The sequence below is a fragment of the Oryx dammah genome, unplaced genomic scaffold (assembly GCF_014754425.2).
Source record: "Oryx dammah isolate SB20612 unplaced genomic scaffold, SCBI_Odam_1.1 HiC_scaffold_21, whole genome shotgun sequence".
Taxonomy (NCBI): Eukaryota; Metazoa; Chordata; class Mammalia; order Artiodactyla; family Bovidae; genus Oryx; species Oryx dammah.
In genome coordinates this window covers 14,390,441-14,412,982 of record NW_024070205.1, presented here as the reverse complement: position 1 = coordinate 14,412,982, position 22,542 = coordinate 14,390,441, and positions in this window count along the sequence as shown.

Sequence of the window (22,542 nt, the reverse complement as noted above, 5' to 3'; positions counted from 1 at the left end):
GTGACGCATGTCCCAAATAAGGTCCTAGATGGTAATGGGGAAGACTGGGTCGGGGTTGCTCATCCAACCCTGAAAGAAACTCTACAAAGCAGGACCTGGTTTTATCCCTGTTTTTCACTACAATGCCTAGGCATAGAGAAGTGAAGAAATTTGCCCAAGGTAAGAGTGCCAGGAGGTCATTCAAGCCAAGACTTGAACTTGTTTGTCTTCAGGATCCTTGCATCTCACCACTACACTCATTGTCTTATCTAGATCCTTATGTGGCTCTTCTCCTCCTCAATTCAGTTACTCAGTCGTGTCCGACTCTTTGCGACCCCATGAATCGCAGACGCCAGGCCTCCCTGTCCATCACCAACTCCCGGAGTTCACTCAGACTCACGTCCATCGAGTCAGTGATGCCATCCAGCCAATCTCATCCTCTGTTGACCTCTTCTCCTCCTGCCCCCAATCCCTCCCAGCATCAGAGTCTTTTCCAATGAGTCAACTCTTCGCATGAGGTGGCCAAAGTACTGGAGTTTCAGCTTTAGCATCAGTCCTTCCAGAGAACATCCAGGACTTATCTCTTTTAGAATGGACTGGTTGGATCTCCTTGCAATCCAAGGGACTCTCAAGAGTCTTCTCCAACACCACAGTTCAAAAGCATCAGTTCTTCGGCGCTCAGCCTTCTTCACAGTCCAACTCTCACATCCATACATGACCACTGAAAAAACCATAGCCTTGACTAGACGGACCTTTGTTGGAAAAGTAATGTCTCTGCTTTTGAATATACTATCTAGGTTGGTCATAACTCTTCTTCCAAGGAGTAAACGTCTTTTAATTTCATGGCTGCAATCACCATCTGCAGTGATTTTGGAGCCCCCCAAAATAAAGTCTGACACTGTTTCCACTGTTTCCCCATCTATTTCCCATGAAGTGATGGGACCGGATGCCATGATCTTCATTTTCTGAATGTTGAACTTTAAGCCAACTTTTTCACACTCCTCTTTCACCTTCATCAAGAGGCTTTTTAGTTCTTCTTCACTTTCTGCCATAAGGGTGGTGTCATCTGCATATCTGAGGTTATTGATATTTCTCCCGGCAATCTTGATTCCAGCTTGTGTTTCTTCCAGTTCGGCGTTTCTCATGATGTACTCTTCATATAAGTTAAATAAGCAGGGTGACAATATACAGCCTTGACGTACTCCTTTTCCTACTTGAAACCAGTCTGTTGTTCTATGTCCAGTTTTAACTGTTGTTTCCTGGCCTGCATATAGGTTTCTCAAGAGGCAGGTCAGGTGGTCTGGTATTCCCATCTCTTTCAGAATTTTCCACAGTTTATTGTGATCCACACAGTCAAAGGCTTTGGCGTAGTCAAGAAAGCAGAAATAGATGTTTTTCTGGAGCTCTCTTGCTTTTTCCATGATCCAGCAGATGTTGGCAATTTGATCTCTGGTTCCTCTGCCTTTTCTAAAACCAGCTTGAACATCTGGAAGTTCATGGTTCATGTACTGGCATGGAGAATTTTGAGCATTACTTTACTAGCATGTGAGATGAGTGCAATTGTGCGGTAGTTTGAGCATTCTTTGGCATTGCCTTTGTTTGGGATTGGAATGAAAACTGACCTTTTTCCAGTCCTGTGGCCACTGCTGAGTTTTACAAATTTGCTGGCATATTGAGTGCAGCACTTTCACAGCATCATCTTTCAGGATTTGAAATAGCTCAACTGGAATTCCGTCACCTCCACTAGCTTTGTTTGTAGTGATGTTTTCTAAGGCCCACTTGACTTCACATTCCAGCATGTCTGGCTCTAGATGAGTGATCATACCATCGTGATTATCTGGGTCGTGAAGAGGAGGAATGAAGCAGGGCAAAGACTAATAGAGTTTTGCCAAGAAAATGCACTGGTCATAGCAAACACCCTCTTCCAACAACACAAGAGAAGACTCTACACATGGACATCACCAGATGGTGAACACCGAAATCAGATTGATTATATTCTTTGCAACCAAAGATGGAGAAGCTCTATACAGTCAACACAAACAAGACCAAGAGCTGACTGTGACTCAGATCATGAACTCCTTATTACCAAATTCAGACTTAAATTGAAGAAAGTAGGGAAAACCGCTAGACCATTCGGGTATGACCTAAATCAAATCCCTTATGATTATACAGTGGAAGTGAGAAATAGATTTAAGGGCCTAGATCTGATAGATAGAGTGCCTGATGAACTATGGACTGAGGTTCATGACATTGTACAGGAGACAGGGATCAAGACCATCCCCATGGAAAAGAAATGCAAAAATGCAAAATGGCTGTCTGGGGAGGCCTTACAAAGAGCTGTGAAAAGAAGAGAGGTGAAAAACAAAGGAGAAAAGGAAAGATATAAGCATCTGAATGCAGAGTTCCAAAGAATAGCAAGAAGAGATAAGAAAGCCTTCCTCAGTGATCAATGCAAAGAAATAGAGGAAAAGAACAGAATGGGAAAGACCAGAGATCTCTTCAAGAAAATTAGAGATACCAAGGGAACATTTCATGCAAAGATGGGCTTGATAAAGGACAGAAATGGTCTGGACCGAACAGAAGCAGAAGATATTAAGAAGAGGTGGCAAGAATACATGGAAGAACTGTACCAAAAAGATCTTCACGACCCAGATAATCATGATGATGTGATCACTCATCTAGAGCCAGACATCCTGGAATGTGAAGTCAAGTGGGCCTTAGAAAGCATCACTACGAACAAAGCTAGGGGAGGTGATGGAATTCCTCCTCAGTTGACAGAATAAAGAAATGCAAGTTGGAGTTGAGGATTAAGACATATACTTCAGTGAGAAAGGTACTGGCAATTAAGAAGAACCCCAAAAGGCGTTGAGGTTTCCTGGCCTCCTGCAGGAGGGTAATGATTATGTGATGTAATCCACATTCCTGCCTGACTTTTGGAAATGAAAGAAAACAAGTATTTTCAAGATGATTACCTAAGATTAAAGGTCATCCTGTGGCCTTGTTTAGTTGGTCGTTTTTCCTGTGAAAATTTGATCTTTCCGGACCTCACTGATCTCATCTGTAAAATAAAAGTGTTGTACTAAGTCATTGTTTAAGGTTCTTTTCATGCCTTAAAGTTTGTGAGTGCAGGAATTTACAAGCTTTTTTTTTCTGGTATTTAACCTTTGGCCTTGGCCTCTTTAGCACTTATGATTGAAACTGATGGACTGAACTGAAAGTTGATGTGACAGGTGAGGAAGCCAGGACAAAGGACTTGAGGGAAGTTATGAAGCAGGGACAGGTTTCACAGCTAGCTATGAAATGGAGTTGAAAGGAAAGAATTCAAGATTTCAGAAACCAGTGGATAAAGCAGAAAAGGTTGAAGCTCAGAAAAGGTTTTCAGAGGGATTACAAAGAGAATGGTTGTGCCTTAGACTTTAGCAGCTGCGAATTGATTGGCCAGTGTGAGTCAGAAGAAAGGGTTAGCCGTCACAGGGCTCTGGGTGATAGATGGCTGTCTGGTGTCTTGGCCTTACCGTCCCAGATCCAGTCTCTCAGAAGCTGGTATAGCAGTGACACTATTACCAATAATTCTGCTCTCAACTACACAAAGCTTTCTTAGTCTTAGTTCAGGTAAAAGAATAGATAGTAATTAAGTAAAGGAAAAGTAAAAAAAAAAAAAAAAAAAATCACAAAAACATAGATGGGAGCAGATTTTACTCTGAATTGTTTGAAAGAGTAACTACTTTTTGTTTCCTCTTCCTTCTTTCTTCTCATCTTCCTCCTTTTTGCTCATTACCCACTTCTTTCTCCTTCCTTTCTCTCTGGTTCCCTTTCCTCACCCCTTAATTCTTTCATCCCCCACTCCTAGCACCTACAGCACTGTGTTTAAAAGCTCTTGCTAGGGACTTACCTGGTGGTTCAGTGGTTAAGGCTCCATGCTTCCAATACAGGGGTACAGGTTTGATCCCTGGTTGGGGAACTTATATCCCATATGCTACAACAACAACAACAACAAAAAAACACCAAATAGTTAAAAAAAAAAAAATCCAATTAAACCAAAAAAAAGTCCATTCTGAGCACTCTGGCCAACACAAAATAAAGGAGACATGTTTCTGATTTCTCACATTGTTCTCAAGCAACAAGTTCAGTTCAGTTCAATTCAGTCGCTCAGTTGTTTCCGACTCTTTGCAACCCCATGAACCGCAGCACACCAGGCCTCCCTGTCCATCACCAACTGCTGGAGTCTACCCAAACCCATGTCCATTGAGTCGGTCATCCCATCCAACCATCTTATCCTGTATCATCCCCTTCTCCTCCTGCCCTCAATCCTTCCCAGCTTCAGGGTCTGTTCAAATGAGTCAGCTCTTCACATCAGGTGGCCAAAGTATTGGAGTTTCAGCTTCAACATCAGTCCTTCCAATGAACACCCAGGACTGATTTCCTTTAGGATGGATTGGTTTGATCTCCTTGCAGTCCAAGGGACTCTCAAGAGTCTTCTCCAACACCACAGTTCAAAAGCATCAATTCTTCAGCGCTCAGCTTTCTTTATAGTCCAACTCTCACATCCATACATGACCACTGGAAAAACCATAGCCTTGAGACAGACAAAGAATGTGGTAAAACATTGTAAGGGCTTCCTTGGTGGCTCAATGGTGAAGAAACCACCCGCCAATGCAGGGGACCAGGGTTCAAACCGTAATTGGGAAGAACCCCTGGAGAAGGAAATGGCGACCCACTCCAGTGTTCTTGCCTGGGAAATCCCATGGGCAGAGAAGCCAAACAGTAAAAATCCTCCCTCATATTTCTTTTCCTCACTTCCATCCTGTCTGTGCAGCCCTATCCCAAATTTGCTAATGTTCTTTCCTCTTCCTCCTCTATTCCCCTTCTTCCTTCTAAAGCTTGCTCTGAGGCTTGGATGACGTAATGGCTAAAGATTTTCCCTATGTTGGGAGGAAAAAAGTCTCCTAAGTTTCACTGTGTCATATGAAGCAAGTTTCAGACGTAAGATCACTCACTAGTTGGGGTTTCCTTCTCTCTCTCTCTCTTTTTTTTTTTTTTAATATTGAAACAGATATACTGAGGGTTTTAAAAAAATAAGTTTCATCTTTTTTTGTTGAGAAATGATGGTATTTCTAGGACTTTACTGAGTGCTTACCATGTGCTAAGTGCTTAATATATGATTTCTAAGCCTTGTTTTCTCACTCCACCGCTACTCTCAATTCATAGATGAGAAAACTCAGAGCAGTTAATTGTTAGTTGCTCAGTGGTGTCTGACTCTGCGACCTCATGGACGGTAGCCTGTGAGGCTCCTCTGTCCATGGGATTCTCCAGGCAAGAATTCTGGAGTAGGTAGACATTGCCTTCTCCAGGGGATCTTCTTGACCCAGGAGTTGAATCAAGGTCTCCTGCATTGCAGGCAGATTCTTTCCTGTCTGAGCCACCAGGGAAGGCCCAGTCTGAGGTAAAACAGCCAGAAGTGGAATTAGAACATAAATCTGTCTAACTCAAAAACTCAGACTCTTTTCACTACCTCTATTCTTTAATGACAAAGGGAATTTCATACAATATTTTATTCCTCCTCAGAATAATTCTACTTTCAAGTTCTCTGTTTTTGGTTTTTGTTTTATTTTTTAAACTTATGAGGTAAGGCACATGTTTAAGCTAGGCTACTGGCTTTGAGAAACAGTTGGATTCCTTCTAGGTTATACAATGAGTATCTGCTCTGTTTTTGTTATCAACTGTAAACTCTACTATGATAGTCGATTAAATTTTTCAATAATTAGAAAAAAGTCTCAGTGGTATAATTTTTTAAAGTTAAGACTTTTTCCTCTTAAAAACTGATTAATGCTTATTTATAAAAACACATGTAGTTTCCTACATTAATATTCATGGTGCAAAACACAAATGGACTTATAGGCATTAACAAAAGCAAAAGGAAATTGTAAGTGTTCTTACTGCTTGGTACTACAAATAGATTTAATAGAAGTTCCCAGAAAAAAAAAATCTCACTTTGATGTTGTACACCTTTAAAATAACATTGTGAATTTTTTAACCAATTTAGTTCAAAAGATTGTAACAGAAAACGAATGGATTGCTAGTTTTTTATTTTGACATTGATTATATCATTCTTGGTGCATTAATATTAATTTGCAATGAGACTATTATGCCAGTATGCTTCTGTTATAATATAATAATCAATAAGGGAATATTTAGCATTGAATTGAGATGAGTGTGACATTAATTTGTGCTCTTCCTATCATGAATTTGTATCAAATTGTTGAACTGATGCAGGTCATGTCCATATTACAACAGAATTTCATACCATATTTATGTGGTGCCTGTACATTAGAGGCAGAATTTAAACAGTAGTTCCTTTAACCCATCTGGGTGTCAACACTTTCATCTGTAGGTACAGATTATATTGCATCAAAAGAGTGTCTGACATATTGCTAGCATTTGGTGTGAGTTTACTATTAGAATTTATGACCCCTGTTTTAAGAGCAGGAAAACTATTAGGGTGCCTGTAACAACTGTGCTTGAAGCTAAAACTGCCAGTGGTCAGAGATATTAAATCTGTTTAAATGTGGACCTAATACAGTTTACAGTCCATGAGAGAGGTTTGGAGAGAAGGACTTGGACCATATATGAGGGGTGAGATCTTTAATAGGCAAGAGCAGGGAACAACATTCTGATGTCAGCCATCAGTTAAACTCTTAATTTTCTGAGTTTTCCAAGATGTGAGTCCGGGGCATGCTCGGGAAGAAATTTCAGTGCTCCATCCAAATAAGCTTTAAAAACATTGTGTAACCTACTCTCTTCTCGGAGACTCACAGTATTCATTTACATAGCAAAGGCTTAGAGATATATGAAAAAGAATGCTGCTTTAACTTAATTCCACCTCACTTTTCTCAAACTTATTTGATAATGGAATTCTTTAAAAATATGCCACCTTTAAATAGCCTGTATAATTAGTCCTCCTTGGAACACATCTAGAGAAATGCTGATTCATAGAAAACTCAAAATTCAGCTACTTTTCCCTTTTTAAAATTCATGAGTTCAAGGCAAATTGTACTGACAAATAGCCTCTCCAGTTTACCTTTCCATCCATATTTAGGTGTAAATAACTTATCACCCACGTGGTAGGTAGTGAATTCATAAAACCCAGGTAAGGAGATCAGATCCCTTGTACATGCCAGATATGTCTCCATTTGATTTTTTTTTCTTCTTTTCTTGGTGACTTCCTCCCTCCCTGCCTCCCTCTCTCCCTTCCTTTCTTCCTCCTTTCTTTCTTTCTCTCCCTGTCTCTCTTTCTTTCTCTCCTTCCCTCTTTCTTTCCTTTCAGTTTCATTGAGCTATTAATTGACATACGGCACTGTATAAGTTTAGAGTGTACAGTATAATGATTTGACTTGCATGCATCATGAAATGATTATGACAATATGTTTAATGAACATCCATCATCTCACACAGATATAAAATTAAAGAAATAGAAGTAAAATTTTTCCTTGTGATGAGAACTCTTGTTAGGATTTACTCTCCTTAACAGCTTTCAAACATAACATACTGTATGTATGTTATGTTTGAAAGCTGTTAAGTAGTTTTAATTATATTTGTCATATTGTACATTATATCCCTAGTACTGATTTATCTTATAACTGGGAGTTTGTACCTTTCGTGCAGTTCCCTGTATCCTGACTCCCTGCCTCTGCTCCCCACAAAGCTGATCTCTTTTTCTCTGAGTTTTTTCTTTGATTTTGAAGTATAATTGACCTCCCACACTGTATTAGTCCTTGTTATGCAACATAGTGATTCACTATTTCTATACATTACAAAATGATCGCTATGATAATTATAATTACCATGTGGCACCATACAACATTATTTCATTGTTGACTATATTCTCCATGTTGTACATTTCATACCTGTGGCTTATGTATTTTAAAACTGGAAGTTTGTACCTCTTAATCTCCATCACCTATTTCTTCCCTTCCCGACTCCCTTCTCTGTTGCGTGCATGCTCAGTTGCTCAGTAGTGTCTGACTCTTTGTGACCCCATGGAGTGCAGCCCACCAGGCTCCTCTATCCAAGGTGTTTTCCAGGCAAGAATACTAGGGAGGGTTGCCACTTCCTGCTCCAGGGATCTTCCCGACCCAGGGATTGAACCCGCATCTCTTGCACTGGCAGGTGGATTCTTTACCACTGAGCTACTGGGGAAGCCCTTCTCTTCTGATAACCACCTGTTTTGTTTTGTTTTTTTGTCTATGTCTTTAACTCTGTCTTGCTGTTTATTCACTTGTTTTTTTTTTGGACTCCACATATAAATGAAATCATACAGTATTTGTCTTTCTCTGTCTGACATATTTCATTTGACATCATACCCTCTAGGACTAGCCATGTTGTGGCAAATGGCAAGATTTCATTATTTTTTAAGACTGACTAATATTCCATTGTACACATATACTGCATATGAATATATCCATATATATCCCATCAGTGCACTCTTCCTTGGCCATCAGCGCTATATGCTCTAGGGATGCTCCACATGTGGGCTGCATGGGTCTTTCTCTTGTGGTGGGCTGAGTACTGTGTGTGGTCTGGTAAGCATTGGGCCCTGGTCTTGTTGGTTTCCAGGCCCTGTATTGTGCAGAGGCTGTTGGCCACTTGTGGGTAGGACCAGGTCACTAGGCTGATGGCTGCAGAGATGTGGGGGCGCTAAGGATAGTGCTAGCCCACTGGTGGGTAGAGCCAGGTTTCATGGTGGGTAGTTTCAGGCCTGGGATTCCTGGAAATCATGTCAGCTTACATGCGGTGGAGCCAGCTCCTGACATGACTGGCTGTTATGTGGTCCAAGGTTTCCACCCACTGGTGATTGCAGCCAGATCCTGAGGCAGCTGACTGGGAAATCAAGGTGTTTCAGAGCTGGTGCCAGCCTGCTGGTGGGTGGGCTGGGGTCCTAACATGGCACGCGACAAGGCCCAGGGATTATGGGGCTGGTGCTTGCCCCTGGTGGCTGAGGCTGCTCTTGGAGCTCATGGCTACCCCAATGGGGGCTGAGCTGGATCTTTGGGTTTCTGGATGTGGGGCTTTGGGGTTCCCATGGCTAATGCTTGTGCCCTGTTGTATAGGGGCTGATATTGGGCCCTCTGGTGAACAGAGCTGTATTCTGGAGTGGCTGTGGGCTCAGGGGGTCTAAGTCAGCTAGCCTGCTGGTATGCGTGGCCGTGTTCCTGACTGGCTAGTTGCTTGGCCTGAGGCACACAAGTCTTGGTGTTAACAAACTGGTGGATGGAACTGGATTCAGTGCTAATAAACTAGAGAGGGAATTCCAGAATTGTGCTTGTCAGCACCAATGTCCTCTTGGTAAAAACAAGCTCCCCAAAATGGCTACCACCAGTGTCCATGTCCCCAGAGTGAGTTCCAGGTGCCTCCTGCCTCTCTGGGAGGCTCTCTAAGATTAGAAGATGGTTCTGACCCTGGCTTCTTTTAAATTTCTGCTCCTGCTCTGAGTCCTGGAGTATGTGAGATTTTGTGTGGACCCCTTAAGAGTGTAGTCTCTCTTTCCCACCTCTCTCTGGTTATCCCAAAAGTAAGCCCTCCTGGACAAGCAAAGCCAAGCATTCTAGGCACTCATCTTCCTCCTGCAGGGTCTCTGGGCTGGGGAGCCCGATGTGGAGATCAGATTCCTCACTTCTTGCGAGGAATCATCATCCTGTTTGTTGGTTGCCCACCCAGTGACATGGGTCTTGGCTACATCTCCTCTCTGCCCTTATACCTATCTCGTTGTGGTTTCTTCTTTATACCTTTAGTTGGAGGAGATCTTTTCTGCTAATCTTCTTGTCTTTCTCATCAATAGTTGCTCTAAAAGAGTTGTAATTTTGGGGTATCTGTTGGAGGAGGTGATCTCAGGGTCTTTCTACTCTGCCATCTTGGCCACTCCTCACTATTTGATTTTTCAGAAAAGCACATTAAGACCCTACAACCATGTTTATAGTCTCATTTCAGTCTCTTGAGGAAAACAAAGATGAATCTGGGAAACTACCATAGGGAAAAAACATGTTATACCTGGGTAAATTTGCATCCAATAATCTAGGCTTTGACATTACTAAGTCTTGTTCAATAATTATTTAGCGCTTTGCCCAACAGTACTAGGTATACTCTAGAAACACTTAACTGTCATGTAGTTTATGATTTATATCTTAAAGCTCTTCTTTCCCCATATTTTATTAGTTATCTATTGCTGCATAACAAATTACTCCCAAATTTAACAGCTTAAATAACAACCATTTATTATCCTTACACCTTGGGGGGCCAGACTGCAGCCAAGGGGCTGAAGTTGTCTTGAGGTATGACAAGGGGAGAATGTGCTTTCAGGCTCACCCATGTGGTTATTGGAAGGATTTAGCTCTTTGTGAGCTGTTAGACTGATTGCTGTGTAGCAATCAGCTCTGTTACTATTGGTTGTTATCTGAAGGTCTCCCTCTACCCCTTGCCACATACACCTTGGCACAGGGCAAGTTCGCAGTATGGCAGCTGGCCTTCATCAGATGAGCAAGTGAGAGAACAGGAGAGGATAAGCAAGATAGAAGCCAGAGTCTTTCTGCAACTTCATCTCAGAAGTGACATCCTATCACTTTCATGACATTTTATTTGTAGGAAGCAAGTCACTAGGTCCTTTCCACACTCAGGGGAGGGAATTATACCAGGGCATGAATACCAGAAAGTGGGGATCATTAATAGCCATTTTAGAAGCTGTCTATCACACATATTAAAAATTTGTGGCATGGGAGTGTTATTCCACTAAATGGGTGTGGTACTTTAGGATATGTTGATATTAGTCTGGTTCAGAGTTTATAAGTTCATGCATTAAACTTTAATAAAATATTGAATGATAAAATAGAGAAGTTTGTACTTACCTCAATTCCTTTCCAAATAAATATAGGACACTGTATTTATTTGGAAAGAATGTCTTGGTAATCTCTGGTTAGGTGGAAAAAGAGTTCTAGAAAGCAAGGGTCAGTACTGTGTCCAGAATGATGCCACAGAGTGGAGTTCGGAGTCCACAGCTATGGAACTCACAAGGTTCTGAGCAGAGTCAATTAGATCTAGATATCTGAACAGCAGATGCTAATACTGACTTCTGAGTTACACTTGTTTATGATGTGGAGAGTTAAAAATAGCCTTGGACTTTAGGTTTTTATTTAGACCTGATGATCAAAATACAAACTTGCATGACTTATCTACTGATGAGAAACAAATTGCCTCCAAACATAGCAGTTTAAAACAATAAACATTTTTAGTCCACAGTATCTATGGGTCTGAATTTGAAAGTAGCTTAGCTAGATGGTTCTGGCTCAGTGTCTCATGACGTTTGACTCAAGATGTCAGCAGGAGCTGCAGTCATCTGAAGGTGTGACTGGGACTGGAGGATCTTTCTCTAAGATGACTTGCTCACACAACTGCTGGCAGGAGTATTCCTCACCAGGTAGATCTCTCCATAGATCTGCTCGAGTATCCTCATCACACGTCATCTGGCTTCCCCCAGAATGATTGACTCGAGACAAATAAACAATAAGGAAGCCACAACATCCTTTATGATCTAGTTGAGGAAGATATACACTTTTGCCATATGCTATGCACTAGGTGTGAGTCATTAAGTCCAGTCCACACTCAAGGGGATGGGAATTAAGCTTCACTTCTTGAAGAGGAGCATCAAAGAATTTGTGGGAAGCGTTTTGAAACCACTGCAGCACTCTAGATGTTTTACTTAGCAAAACAAACCTTCAAAAGCAAAGCAAAACCAAATGAACTTCCTAAATATAAATGGCCCTTGTTATTCATTAGAAGAATGCATTTAAGAACAAATTTACCTATATGTCTCCTTTTATTAACAAATAAATTAATTCACAGAGGTTCAAAATGAATATAGGCCTGAGAGTCTGCATTTCAGGATATTGTATTTGAAGGTCACTTATCAAAAGAGCAAACATTAGCTTATTAACTCTAAAACTTTGAGGAATGGACACATAAAACTTCTAATTCAGCAGTAATTATAATAAATAGCTTTTAAGAATTAAATGAATCAAAGTGGTTTACAATATGCTGTTTTAGAGATCTAGTTGCTAAAACTTTTTCTTCTATTCCAAAGCATCACTCTTTTGCTTCAAAGCATGTTAGAATTGCTACAAATAAACAGATTTTACTCAAAAAAGCAAATACAAATCCCAAACAGAATTTATACTTATCTATTATTTTTCAGGAGTTCCTAGACTGGAGGTTGGTCTTTTTGCCCTTCCTTTCAATTCCTGAGATGGAGCACAAGGGCAGAATGAATAAGAAATGCTAGGAAATTAAATGACTTTGGCAGTAAAACATTTCCTTTCTTTTAGGGTCAACCTCTATTAGGATTGCTTCTGATTTCCTAGGTTGTCTTGAACTTAAAGCTTCTTTTCTTCATCCAAGCACTTTTGAAGTCATCTCTTAGCCCCATAAAGGTTTGGAAATGTGGAGCGATGTTTTTAGTTATCACCATTGACTAGGAGCTGTTCTTGGCTTTTAGTAGTGTGTACGCACATGCTCGCTCAGTCCTATCCCACTCTTTGCAGCTCCATGGACTGAAGTCTGCCAAGCTCCTCTATCCATGGACTTTTTCAGGCAGCTTTTAGTGATAATGTGCTCCTTGCCACTAAAGGATAACCTTACAGCACAAATAATAGTCTGGCCTCAAACGCCAGTAGTGCCTCCAGTTCAAAAACGTTTCCTTGTCCTCTCTTCAGCCTTACTTCTTGTTTAGATTGTAAACTCTGGGACAGAAGGGATGTGGTGGACACTGTTCATTGCCCTAACCTCAGTGCCTAAAAGAGCACTTACATGTAGAAAGTGTGCAGTAAATATTTGTTAAGTGAAGTGTCACCCAAGAATGATTGGTGAACAATAAGATAGGTATAACAAAAACCTACTAACCAAACTTCAATTTCCTTAGGCCTTGAATGATCTGGTGTTGGGATCCTAGATAAACCTGCTTTGAGAATAAAGTTTCTATTAGAGCTTTGAGTCTGTCATTTTAGGAGATGGTTATCCTATGCACCATTGTTCACTGTGATTCTGGGGTGGGAATATACTCCTAGAAGGTTGTAAGAAATCATAGATTTAATTTTATTTTGTGAATCTGTATTTAGGGAAAGTCAAAATATGATGTATAATTTTCAGTAACATTTTAACACCAAATTTATAAAGATATTAACTTGAAAATATCATCCCCTGGATTTTCTGGAAACATTTAGAAATCTTATAACTAAGCTGTTTTGTGACAGAGTCTGTTTTCAGTCAGTAAAGTGTGATATTCAGGGTGAAATGGGGGAACAGGTTGTGAGGCTTTGGGTGGGTATAACACTTCCTCCCAATAAGACTTTCCAGAAGGCAAATGGACTATGAATGTTGGGCTGTGTTTCCTAAAAGTAAATAAAAATATATTAATTATCATAAATATTGTTTACATGTAACTTGTATTGTGTAGAAATTACAGGAAAGGATTTTCATCTCAATATTTCAAAGAAAAAATTTTCTACTTACTACATTTGTCTTTTCTCTTCTTTTTTCTCAGTGTTAACTTTCATATTATATAAAAACTGCTTGCTTGTTCAGCATTTAAAAATCTCTTCTCTGGGAATGTCTTTGTTTTGCATATCTAGTTATTTATACCACCAAAGAACAACTTTTTAAAAAAAGAAGCATTAACTTTATCACAAAGAAATATTTGCAAATTACTTTTCTGGTGCCATTTAGTGTTTGTTTCACCTTCTTGCCTCCTTCTCCATTTATAGTATATTCACACATTGAGTTTTTAACATTCCTTCAAGATTCTACAACAGAACTTCTTTCTCCCCAGACAGCTAATTAGTGCTGCTTTTTATCATAATAGCATATATATATATATATATATAGGCTAAAAATTGCATCCTTTTTTTTCTACTGAGAGGGATGTTTTAACTGGAGGGGCAGGGGAGTTGACTAACTCTGTGGACCTGTCTTCAAGGCTGGATTCAGAGCAGCTATTACCATTATGGTCCCTGTTCAATTCTAGCTTCTGGTTTCTTTCTAAACGTAATAACAAGACTTTTGGAAAATAATGATAGCCAAATAAAGAAAACCAGTCCACTACAGAAAGTGGTGACACTTGCTTGGGAATAACTGCCATTATTTATAGGCTGGTGTTTGCTGGTTAGGTTGCTTTTGCTAGTGCACACAGCAGTGAATCTCATCACAATCTGTTCTCCTAGGCATTTCTTCTCCCTCTTGATATTGTTTCCTTTCAGTACATATTGGGATGTTCTGGAATGAGCTCAATCAACAGTGCTTTATTTCTGAGCTGAGGATAGTTGAGGAGTATTAATGCTTGTGTGTGTTTGGTTGGGTTGTTCTGCCCTCTCCTTCCCTCTGAAACCATTATTTTTTTAAAAAATAAACCTTACATAGGGAGAGGATTTGGAGGAGGGAGATGTATTCATACTGTCTTTTCTGTTTAAACCAGAAAAAAATTTTCAAGGCAGAAATTCTGGTGGGATAACAAAGGATTATCCTAAGAAATGCCCAAGGGAGAGCCCTGAGTTGGAAGGTGTTCTAGCTGAGATGGCCATTGGCATATGTGTACAAGTACGTACAGATTGAAGTATAGTTGATTTGGGGCATCCTTGGTGGCTTAGACGGTAAGGAATCTGCCTGCAATGCAGGAGACCTGAGTTTGATTCCTTGGTCAAGAAGATCCTCTAGAGGAGGGAATGGCTACCCACTCCAATGTTCTTGCCTAGAGAATTCCACGGACAGAGGAGCCTGGTAGGCTATAGTCCATGAGGTTGCGAAGAGTCAGACAAGATTGAGCGACTAACACACACACATACACACACACATAGTTGATTTACAATATTGTGTTAGTTTCTGGTATACAGGAAAATCATTCTATTATATATATATTTTATATTCTTTTCCATCATGGTTTATTATAAGATATTAAATATAGTTTTCTGTGCTATACAGTAGAAACTTGTTGATTATCTATTTTATATATAGTAGATTGTATCTACTAATCCCAAATTCCTAATTTATTCCCCCCCCACCTCTTTTTTGTAATAATAAGTTTGTTTTCTGTCTGTCTGTTTCTACTTTGTAAATAAGTTCATTTATATCATATTTTAGTTTCCACATGTAAGTGATATCTTATGGTATTAGTCTTTCTCTTTCTGGTTTATTTCACTTAGCATGACAATCTCTAGATCTATCCATGTTGCTGAAAATGGCATTATTTCATTCTTTATGGTTAAATACTATTCCATTGTGTAAATATATCATATCTTCTTTATACATTCATCTTTGATGGACATTTAGGTTGCTTTCATGTCCTGGCTATTGTAAACAGTGCTGCTATGAATACTGGGGTGTATATATCTTCGAGTTACAGTTTTCTCTGGATATATGCCCAGAGGTGGGGTTGCTGGAACATATGACAACTCTATTTTTAATTTGAGGAGCCTCCATCCTATTCTCGATAGTGCCTGTACCAAATTAATTTCCCACCAAGAGTGTAAGAGGGTTCCCTTTTCTCCACACCCTCTCCAGCATTTATTTGTAGACATTTTAATGATGGTCATCCTGACAGGTGTGAGGTAATACCTTATTACAGCTTTATTTACATTAATAATTAGCAATGTCAAACACCATTTCATGTACCTACTGGCCATGCTGTGTATCTTCTTTGGATAAATGTCTGTTTAGGTCTTTCCCCCATTTTTTGATTGGGTCGTTTGTTTTTCATTATTGAATTTTAACAGCTGTTTTTATATTTTGGAAATTAAGCCCTTGTTGGTCACATTGTTTGCAAGTATTTTCTCCCAGTCTGTAGGTTGTCTTTTCATTTTATTCATGGTTTCCTTTGGTATGCAAAAGCTTATAAGTTTGATTAGGTCCCAATTATTTATTTTTGCTTTTACTTCTATTACCTTGGGAGACTGAACTAAGAAAACATTGCTATGATTTATGACAGAGAATCTTTTGCCTGTGTTCTCTTCTAGAAGTTTTATGGTGTCATGTTTTATATTTAAGTTGTTAGGCCATTTTGAGTTTATTTTTGTGTCAGGTATGAGGGTGCATTCTAACGTCATTGATTTGCATGAGGCTGTTCAGCTTTTCCAACACCACTTGCTGATGAGATGGTCTTTTCTCCACTGTATATTTTTGCCTCCTTTTCTGAAGATTAATTCTCTGTAGATGTGTGGGTTTGTTTCTGGGCTCTCTATTCTGTTCCATTGACCCACATGTCTGATTTTGTGCCCAAACCAAGTTGTTTTGATTACTGTTGCTTTGTAATATTGTCTGAAATCTGGGAGGGTTATGCCTCCAGCATTGTTCTTTTCCCCCAGGATTGCTTTTGCAATTCTGGGTCTTTTATAGTTCCATATAAATGGTATGAAATTTTCTCTACTTCTGTGAAAAGTGTCATGGGTAATTTGATAGAGATCGCGTTAAATCTGTAGATTGCTTTGGATAGTATGGCCATTTTAAACATATTAATTCTTTCAATCCAAGAGCATGGGATATCACTCCATTTATTTAAACTATTTTCTATTTCCTTTATCAACATTTTATAGTTCTCAGTGTTTAAATTTTTCAGCTCCTTGGTCAGGTTTATTTCGAAGTATTTTTTTAATGAGATTTTAAAGGGAATTGTTTCTTTACTTTCCCTTTCTGATATTTCATTGTTAGTATAAAGACATATAATAGATTTCTTGTATCCTGCCACCTTTGTACAATTCTTGGTAAAGGCTTTTTCTGATTTTATAGGGAAAAAATAGCACTAAGCAAAGTTAAACATCTAGATTCCTGTCCCTTCATATCACTGAGGATTGGAAAATGGGGAGTATGGGAGTTGTTCTAATTTTTTTTTCAGCTAGAGTTATTTCAGAAACAAAAATTAGAGTGAACTCTTCTCTTCCTCACTCTCTAACTAAGGAGCTTTGGGTACAAAGTTCAAGTTATGCAAGATGAATAAGTCCTGGAGATCTATTGTATGGCACAGTGTCTATAGTTAACAATACTGTATTGTACATATAAATATTTGCTAATGGGGAAGATTTTTATATTAATTGTTCTTATTCATATATATTGGAGAAGGAAATGGCAACCCACTCCAGTATTCTTGCCTGGAGAATCCCATGGACAGAGGAACCTGGCAGGCTATGGTCCATGGGGTTGCAAAAGAGTCAGACACGTCTGAACAACTAAACAAAACAACAGTCCATACATATGAAACATAATGAATAAGATGTTGGGAGGAAACTTTTAGAAGTCATGGACAGGTTTCTGGCATAGACTGTAGTGATTCTTTTCATGGTTTTATATTTATTTCTAAACTCAACAACGTGTATACATTAAATATATACAGCTTTTTGTGTACCAGGAAGATCTCCTGGTGGAGGGCACGGCAACCCACTACAGTATTCTTGCCAGGAAAATCCCATGGACAGAGGGGCCTGGCAGGCTACAGTCCATAGGGTCACCAGGAGTCGGACACAACTGAAGTGACTTACCAGGCAGGCAGGCCGTGCCTCAATAAGATGGTTTAAAGAAGTGGGTGTGGAATTTGAAGTTTAATCTTCTCTGAGTTTGCTGGTCTTTTGCTATCTCCAGCTTCCTGTCTTATTGTGGCTAATTCACTGAGAGTAGTATGGCAGAGAAGGGGTCCCTCTGGTATAGAAATCTTTCAGAAGAAAGAAGTCCTGCTCTACCTTACACCCCCAAGTATGGCAGGTGTAGAAGGTGAGTCTTCTGAGATTTATGAAGGTGTGCCAGGATGATAATGGTTTAGGCTGAGAGGGAATGGAGCCTCGAGTCTCCCACAGTACTGCACAAAAAGGGAAGCTATCTTGATCATATTAGTGTCCTCACCAGTTACTAAAAGCCCTCGTGATGTTTTGGTGGCTTTGAATAAGGGTTGTTTTTGTCCTGTACCACAGGAAACATACCTTTCTACAGAAATTTGGGTCCAAGTTCTAGTTCTCGAACCATGGCTTCTAGATAGGTCCTTCAGCAGTCCTGTGAACATTTGATTCAAATATTATTTTCATATTTACATTAACCATTATATTTTAAGAGTAAATAATGCTGGCTGTCATAACAGATTCTAAACCTTACTTGCCTAACACAGTTAAAGTTTAGTTCTTGCTCTTCCAAATCTAATAAACTGTTCCTGGTCTGCAAGTGGCCTTCTACATGGTCCTTGGAGAGCCCAGGCTTCCTCTGTCTTGTGGCCTCATCCTCCTCACTGGATCCCTGGAGTCCTTTCCAGCCAGCAGGCTGTTGAGGAAAGGGTTGGAGGGTTGCTTGAGACAAGTCTGCAGGTGCAGAGTCTGGGAGTGGTGTGTATCAGCTCCGCTCACATTTTGCTAGGTAAATCTCAGACAAATAACTACAAAGAAGGCTGGAAAACACGGCTGAACTGTGTACCCAGGAAGGAAAGGAAATAGAGATGATTTTTGTTAAGAGTCCAGCTAGCTATCTTTATCACAGTCATTTTAAAAAGATATTTTAACTCTTTGGAGACTACAGCTTCTTAAAACATTGCCAATGTTAACTTGCTTCAGTGAAGACTTCAGAATGAAATTTCATTTGCTTTATTCAATAAAATGCCCTGTGGTTACAGAAAAAAAATGCTGTTACAAAAACATCCTTACCACCAGCAGCAATTTATCTGTGAGAATCGCTGCCATCACCTTCAAAAGCAGTTGCAAAGAAAATACCAAAAAAAAAAAAACCAAAACCCTTTAAATTCTAAGATTGATACAAGTCTTCAAGTCATCTCTCAAAATCCTGATCACATTCATCCAAAAAACCTCTTTATTCATAGTGACTAAACTTGCAGCATTGGACAGAAATGTGAACTTATACATTTATGTCAATAAAACATTTCTCTCATCTGTTCTAGGTATGTTCAGGTTGTATGCAAGATTTATCTCTTTAAAAGGGGTTGCTTTGCTTAACAAAGTAAAAATAGTGCTATCTAGAGTCTCTTCCAGCTCTGACATTTATGCTTTCTATTTTTATATGCCATTGAAGAGAAGACTAACTCTTGATTGCATATAAATTGGTTCAATGCAAATTACTAAAGTTGTTTTCCTTAATAGGAAAGTTAAGTTGCACTAGGGAAACTCTTATACAATGTGCTTCCCCAACTTCTCTTAAATCAACTATTTCTAGAAAATCCTGGTGGCTTGAAATCTCTAGAGGTATCTATCAGCTAACACTCCATTCTGATAGTTTCCACAGTTTATTTGAAGTTTTGCAGTTCAGACATGCTTTTGCTCGTTCAGAACCACCCTCACTTCTCCAGCATTGACTGTAGTGTCAGGTCAGGGGTCTGTTTAGTTAAAGAGCCACAGGCCTGCCAAAACTAGCATTGATTGTGTCTGCCCTTAGATTTCTACTTGATTAGGTTTGGACATCTGCTTTAGACGTCCTGGCTCTCCCACCACCCTTTTAATGGACTAGCCCCTGCCTACCTCACTCAGGGGCTGCCTTGGGTCTGAAATCTACAGCCAGGCAACTCAGACATAAATTAGACGTTGCCAAGGCTGGAGGGGCTGTGGCTTTTGTTTTCACGCTTGCAGTTTGAGGCAAAGGTCATAACTCCTGTTCCCATGACTGCTGGCAGCAGCCGCAGGGTTGCTAAGGGAGCAGCCACAGACCAGACTGTGATGGGAGAAACAAACTCAGGTGACCCCGCCTGCCTCACACAGATGAAGCCACGTGGAGCTGTGCCTCCACTGGGGAATCCTTGCAGGGGACCAGGCTCCTAGATTGTTCATTGCCCTTTACTGAATCGGCACAGGCGTCTGGATGCACAGTGGGGAGTTTTGAAAAACAGTGTTAGCTTACAGAATTGAGCTCTGAGGAAGTGGAGACCCCACAACTTATTCCTGACTTCATCTGCTTGCCATTAGCCAGTGATGATGATTTGCTGATATATCTGCTTTGACATCTGCTGATACCGAAACTGGCCCCATCTGTAAGATATGCTAGGTTTGGATTGTACTTGATCTGCTCCACTTGCAAAATGACCGTTTGGGGTTTGAAAGCAGATGTGTTTAGATCAAAGACAGGAGAAGACAAAATGGTTTCAGAATGCTGAAAAAGGACCATGGCAGCTCTGAAACAGTGTTTTCATTCAGGGCTGACTGTGTATGTCAAAGCAGATGCCGGAAGGTCTCTTAAATGTTCTCTTAAAAATTGCTATTATTCTAAAAAAATTTTTTTTAATAAATGCAAAAAATTTACTATTACTTCTATGACTGTTAGTCCTTAAAGAGCATAAGATGAGTGGAACTGGCACAGGAACACTCAGACATCCATTTTCTTCAACCACCAAGTGTGTCTTTTTATTTCCCTGTATCACTCCTCATGTTAGCTTTCTGTAATTTTTTATTTTCCCTCTTATTTATTTTAAATCTTTCTTGACCCACACCCTTGTTTTATTTTTATTTTTTTATCCAAACCATTGCAAAGAATGACAAACTTGTAATGCTACACGTGCAAAAAAAAAAAAGGTAAAGCTATGGAATACACATTTTACACACTCATTGGAGAAAACATAGAAAATTCAAATTTTAGAAAAAAGAATTAAATCATTCTGTTTCTCTAGACCCATCCTTCTCCATGCTACTGAGTGCCTAGGAGCCTGACCACATTGCCTTCTGACTCCCCCTTGGGTTTTGCCAGTGTGAATGAAGCTGAGTTATTTATTTCCTCCCTGCAGGGTTGCCGCCAGCTGGCTGTGCACCTTGATTGAAGGGCACAGCTCCTACCAAGCAGCCTTCTTTATAGAATTCTCTTTATATGTTCAGGAAACCACTTCCTCCTCCAGCCCCTACCATGTAGGCTGCGAATGGGGTCTGTTCTGGAAGCCTGTACTATTCTGCCCCATATCTTGCTAATAGTCCCTTAATACATGCTCCACTCTCCTTAAATTATTTAAGAGTTTCATCTCTTTTCTGCTGAAACCCTGGGTAGTACAATTATAATTATTTACCAGAGATAAGCACTGATAAACATTTTGGTATATTTCTTTAGCTGCCTTTATTTATGACCCCATGTATATTGTCACCCTGCTTATTTAACTTCTATGCAGAGTGCATCATGAGAAACTCTGGGCTGGAAGAAGCACAAGCTGGAATCAAGATTGCTGGGAGAAATATCAATAGCCTCAGATATGCAGATGACACCACCCTTATGGCAGAAAGTGAAGAGGAACTAAAAAGCCTCTTGATGAAAGTGAAAGAGGAGAGTGAAAAAGTTGGCTTAAAGCTCAACATTCAGAAAACGAAGATCATGGCATCTGGTCCCATCACTTCATGGGAAATAGATGGGGAAACAGTGGAAACAGTGTCAGACTTTATTTTTTTGGGCTCCAGAATCACTGCAGATGGTGACTGCAGCCATGAAATTAAAAGACGCTTACTCCTTGGAAGGAAAGTTATGACCAACCTAGATAGCGTATTCAAAAACAGAGACATTACTTTGCCAACAAAGATCTGTCTAGTCAAAGCTATGGTTTTTCCAGGGGTCATGTATGGATGTGAAAGTTGGACTGTGAAGAAAGCTGAGCACTGAAGAATTGATGCTTTTGAACTGTGGTGTTGGAGAAGACTCTTGAGAGTCCCTTGGACCACAAGGAGATCCAACCAGTCCATTCTAAAGGAGATCAGTCCTGGGTGTTCTTTGGAAGGAATGATGCTAAAGCTGAAACTCCAGTACTTTGGCCACCTCATGTGAAGAGTTGACTCATTGGAAAAGACCCTGTGTTGGGAGGGATTGGGGGCAGGAGGAGAAGGGGATGACAGAGGACGAGATGGCTGGATGGCATCACCAACTCGATGGACGTGAGTTTGGGTGAACTTTGGGAGTTGGTGATGGACAGAGAGGCCTGGCGTGCTGCAATTCATGGGGTCGCAAAGAGTCAGACACAACTGAGCAACTGAACTGAACTGATGGGCAACAGATTTAGTATAATTCTGGGTATGCATCTTTATATCTCTGTTCCCCCTGGGATTATTTATGAGAGTTATCCCCCATTAGTAAAATGTCCCATACCCTAAATCATGATTTTCATTGGCTACGTTTTGTTCCACTGTGTGGGGGTAACTGGAATTTGTTTTAGAATTCAACAGCAGTTTTATGATCTTTATTTATTATTTTGATTTCCTCAAGCTTAGTAACTCCCTGTTTCTTATGTGTGTTCATTTTACAGCTGGGTCAGTGGGTTGTCACTCATTCTGGGACACCCCTTTCTGGGACAACCTTAAGCCAAGTTTCCTCACAGACAATTAAACCTATTTATGTCCAGTCTTCACTCTCGCAGTGGTTAAGGGACTTCTCCAAGTTCTCATTCTAGTAAATTGCAGAGCTAAACAAATTGAACCCATGACTGCTGTCTCTTAAGTCCAGGGCTTACCTACCCCAATATGTTATGTTTACCAGTTTGTAAAATGGAAACTCTTCTTCCAACTATGGAAACCACAGTTTTAAGTTATGGAAGAAAGT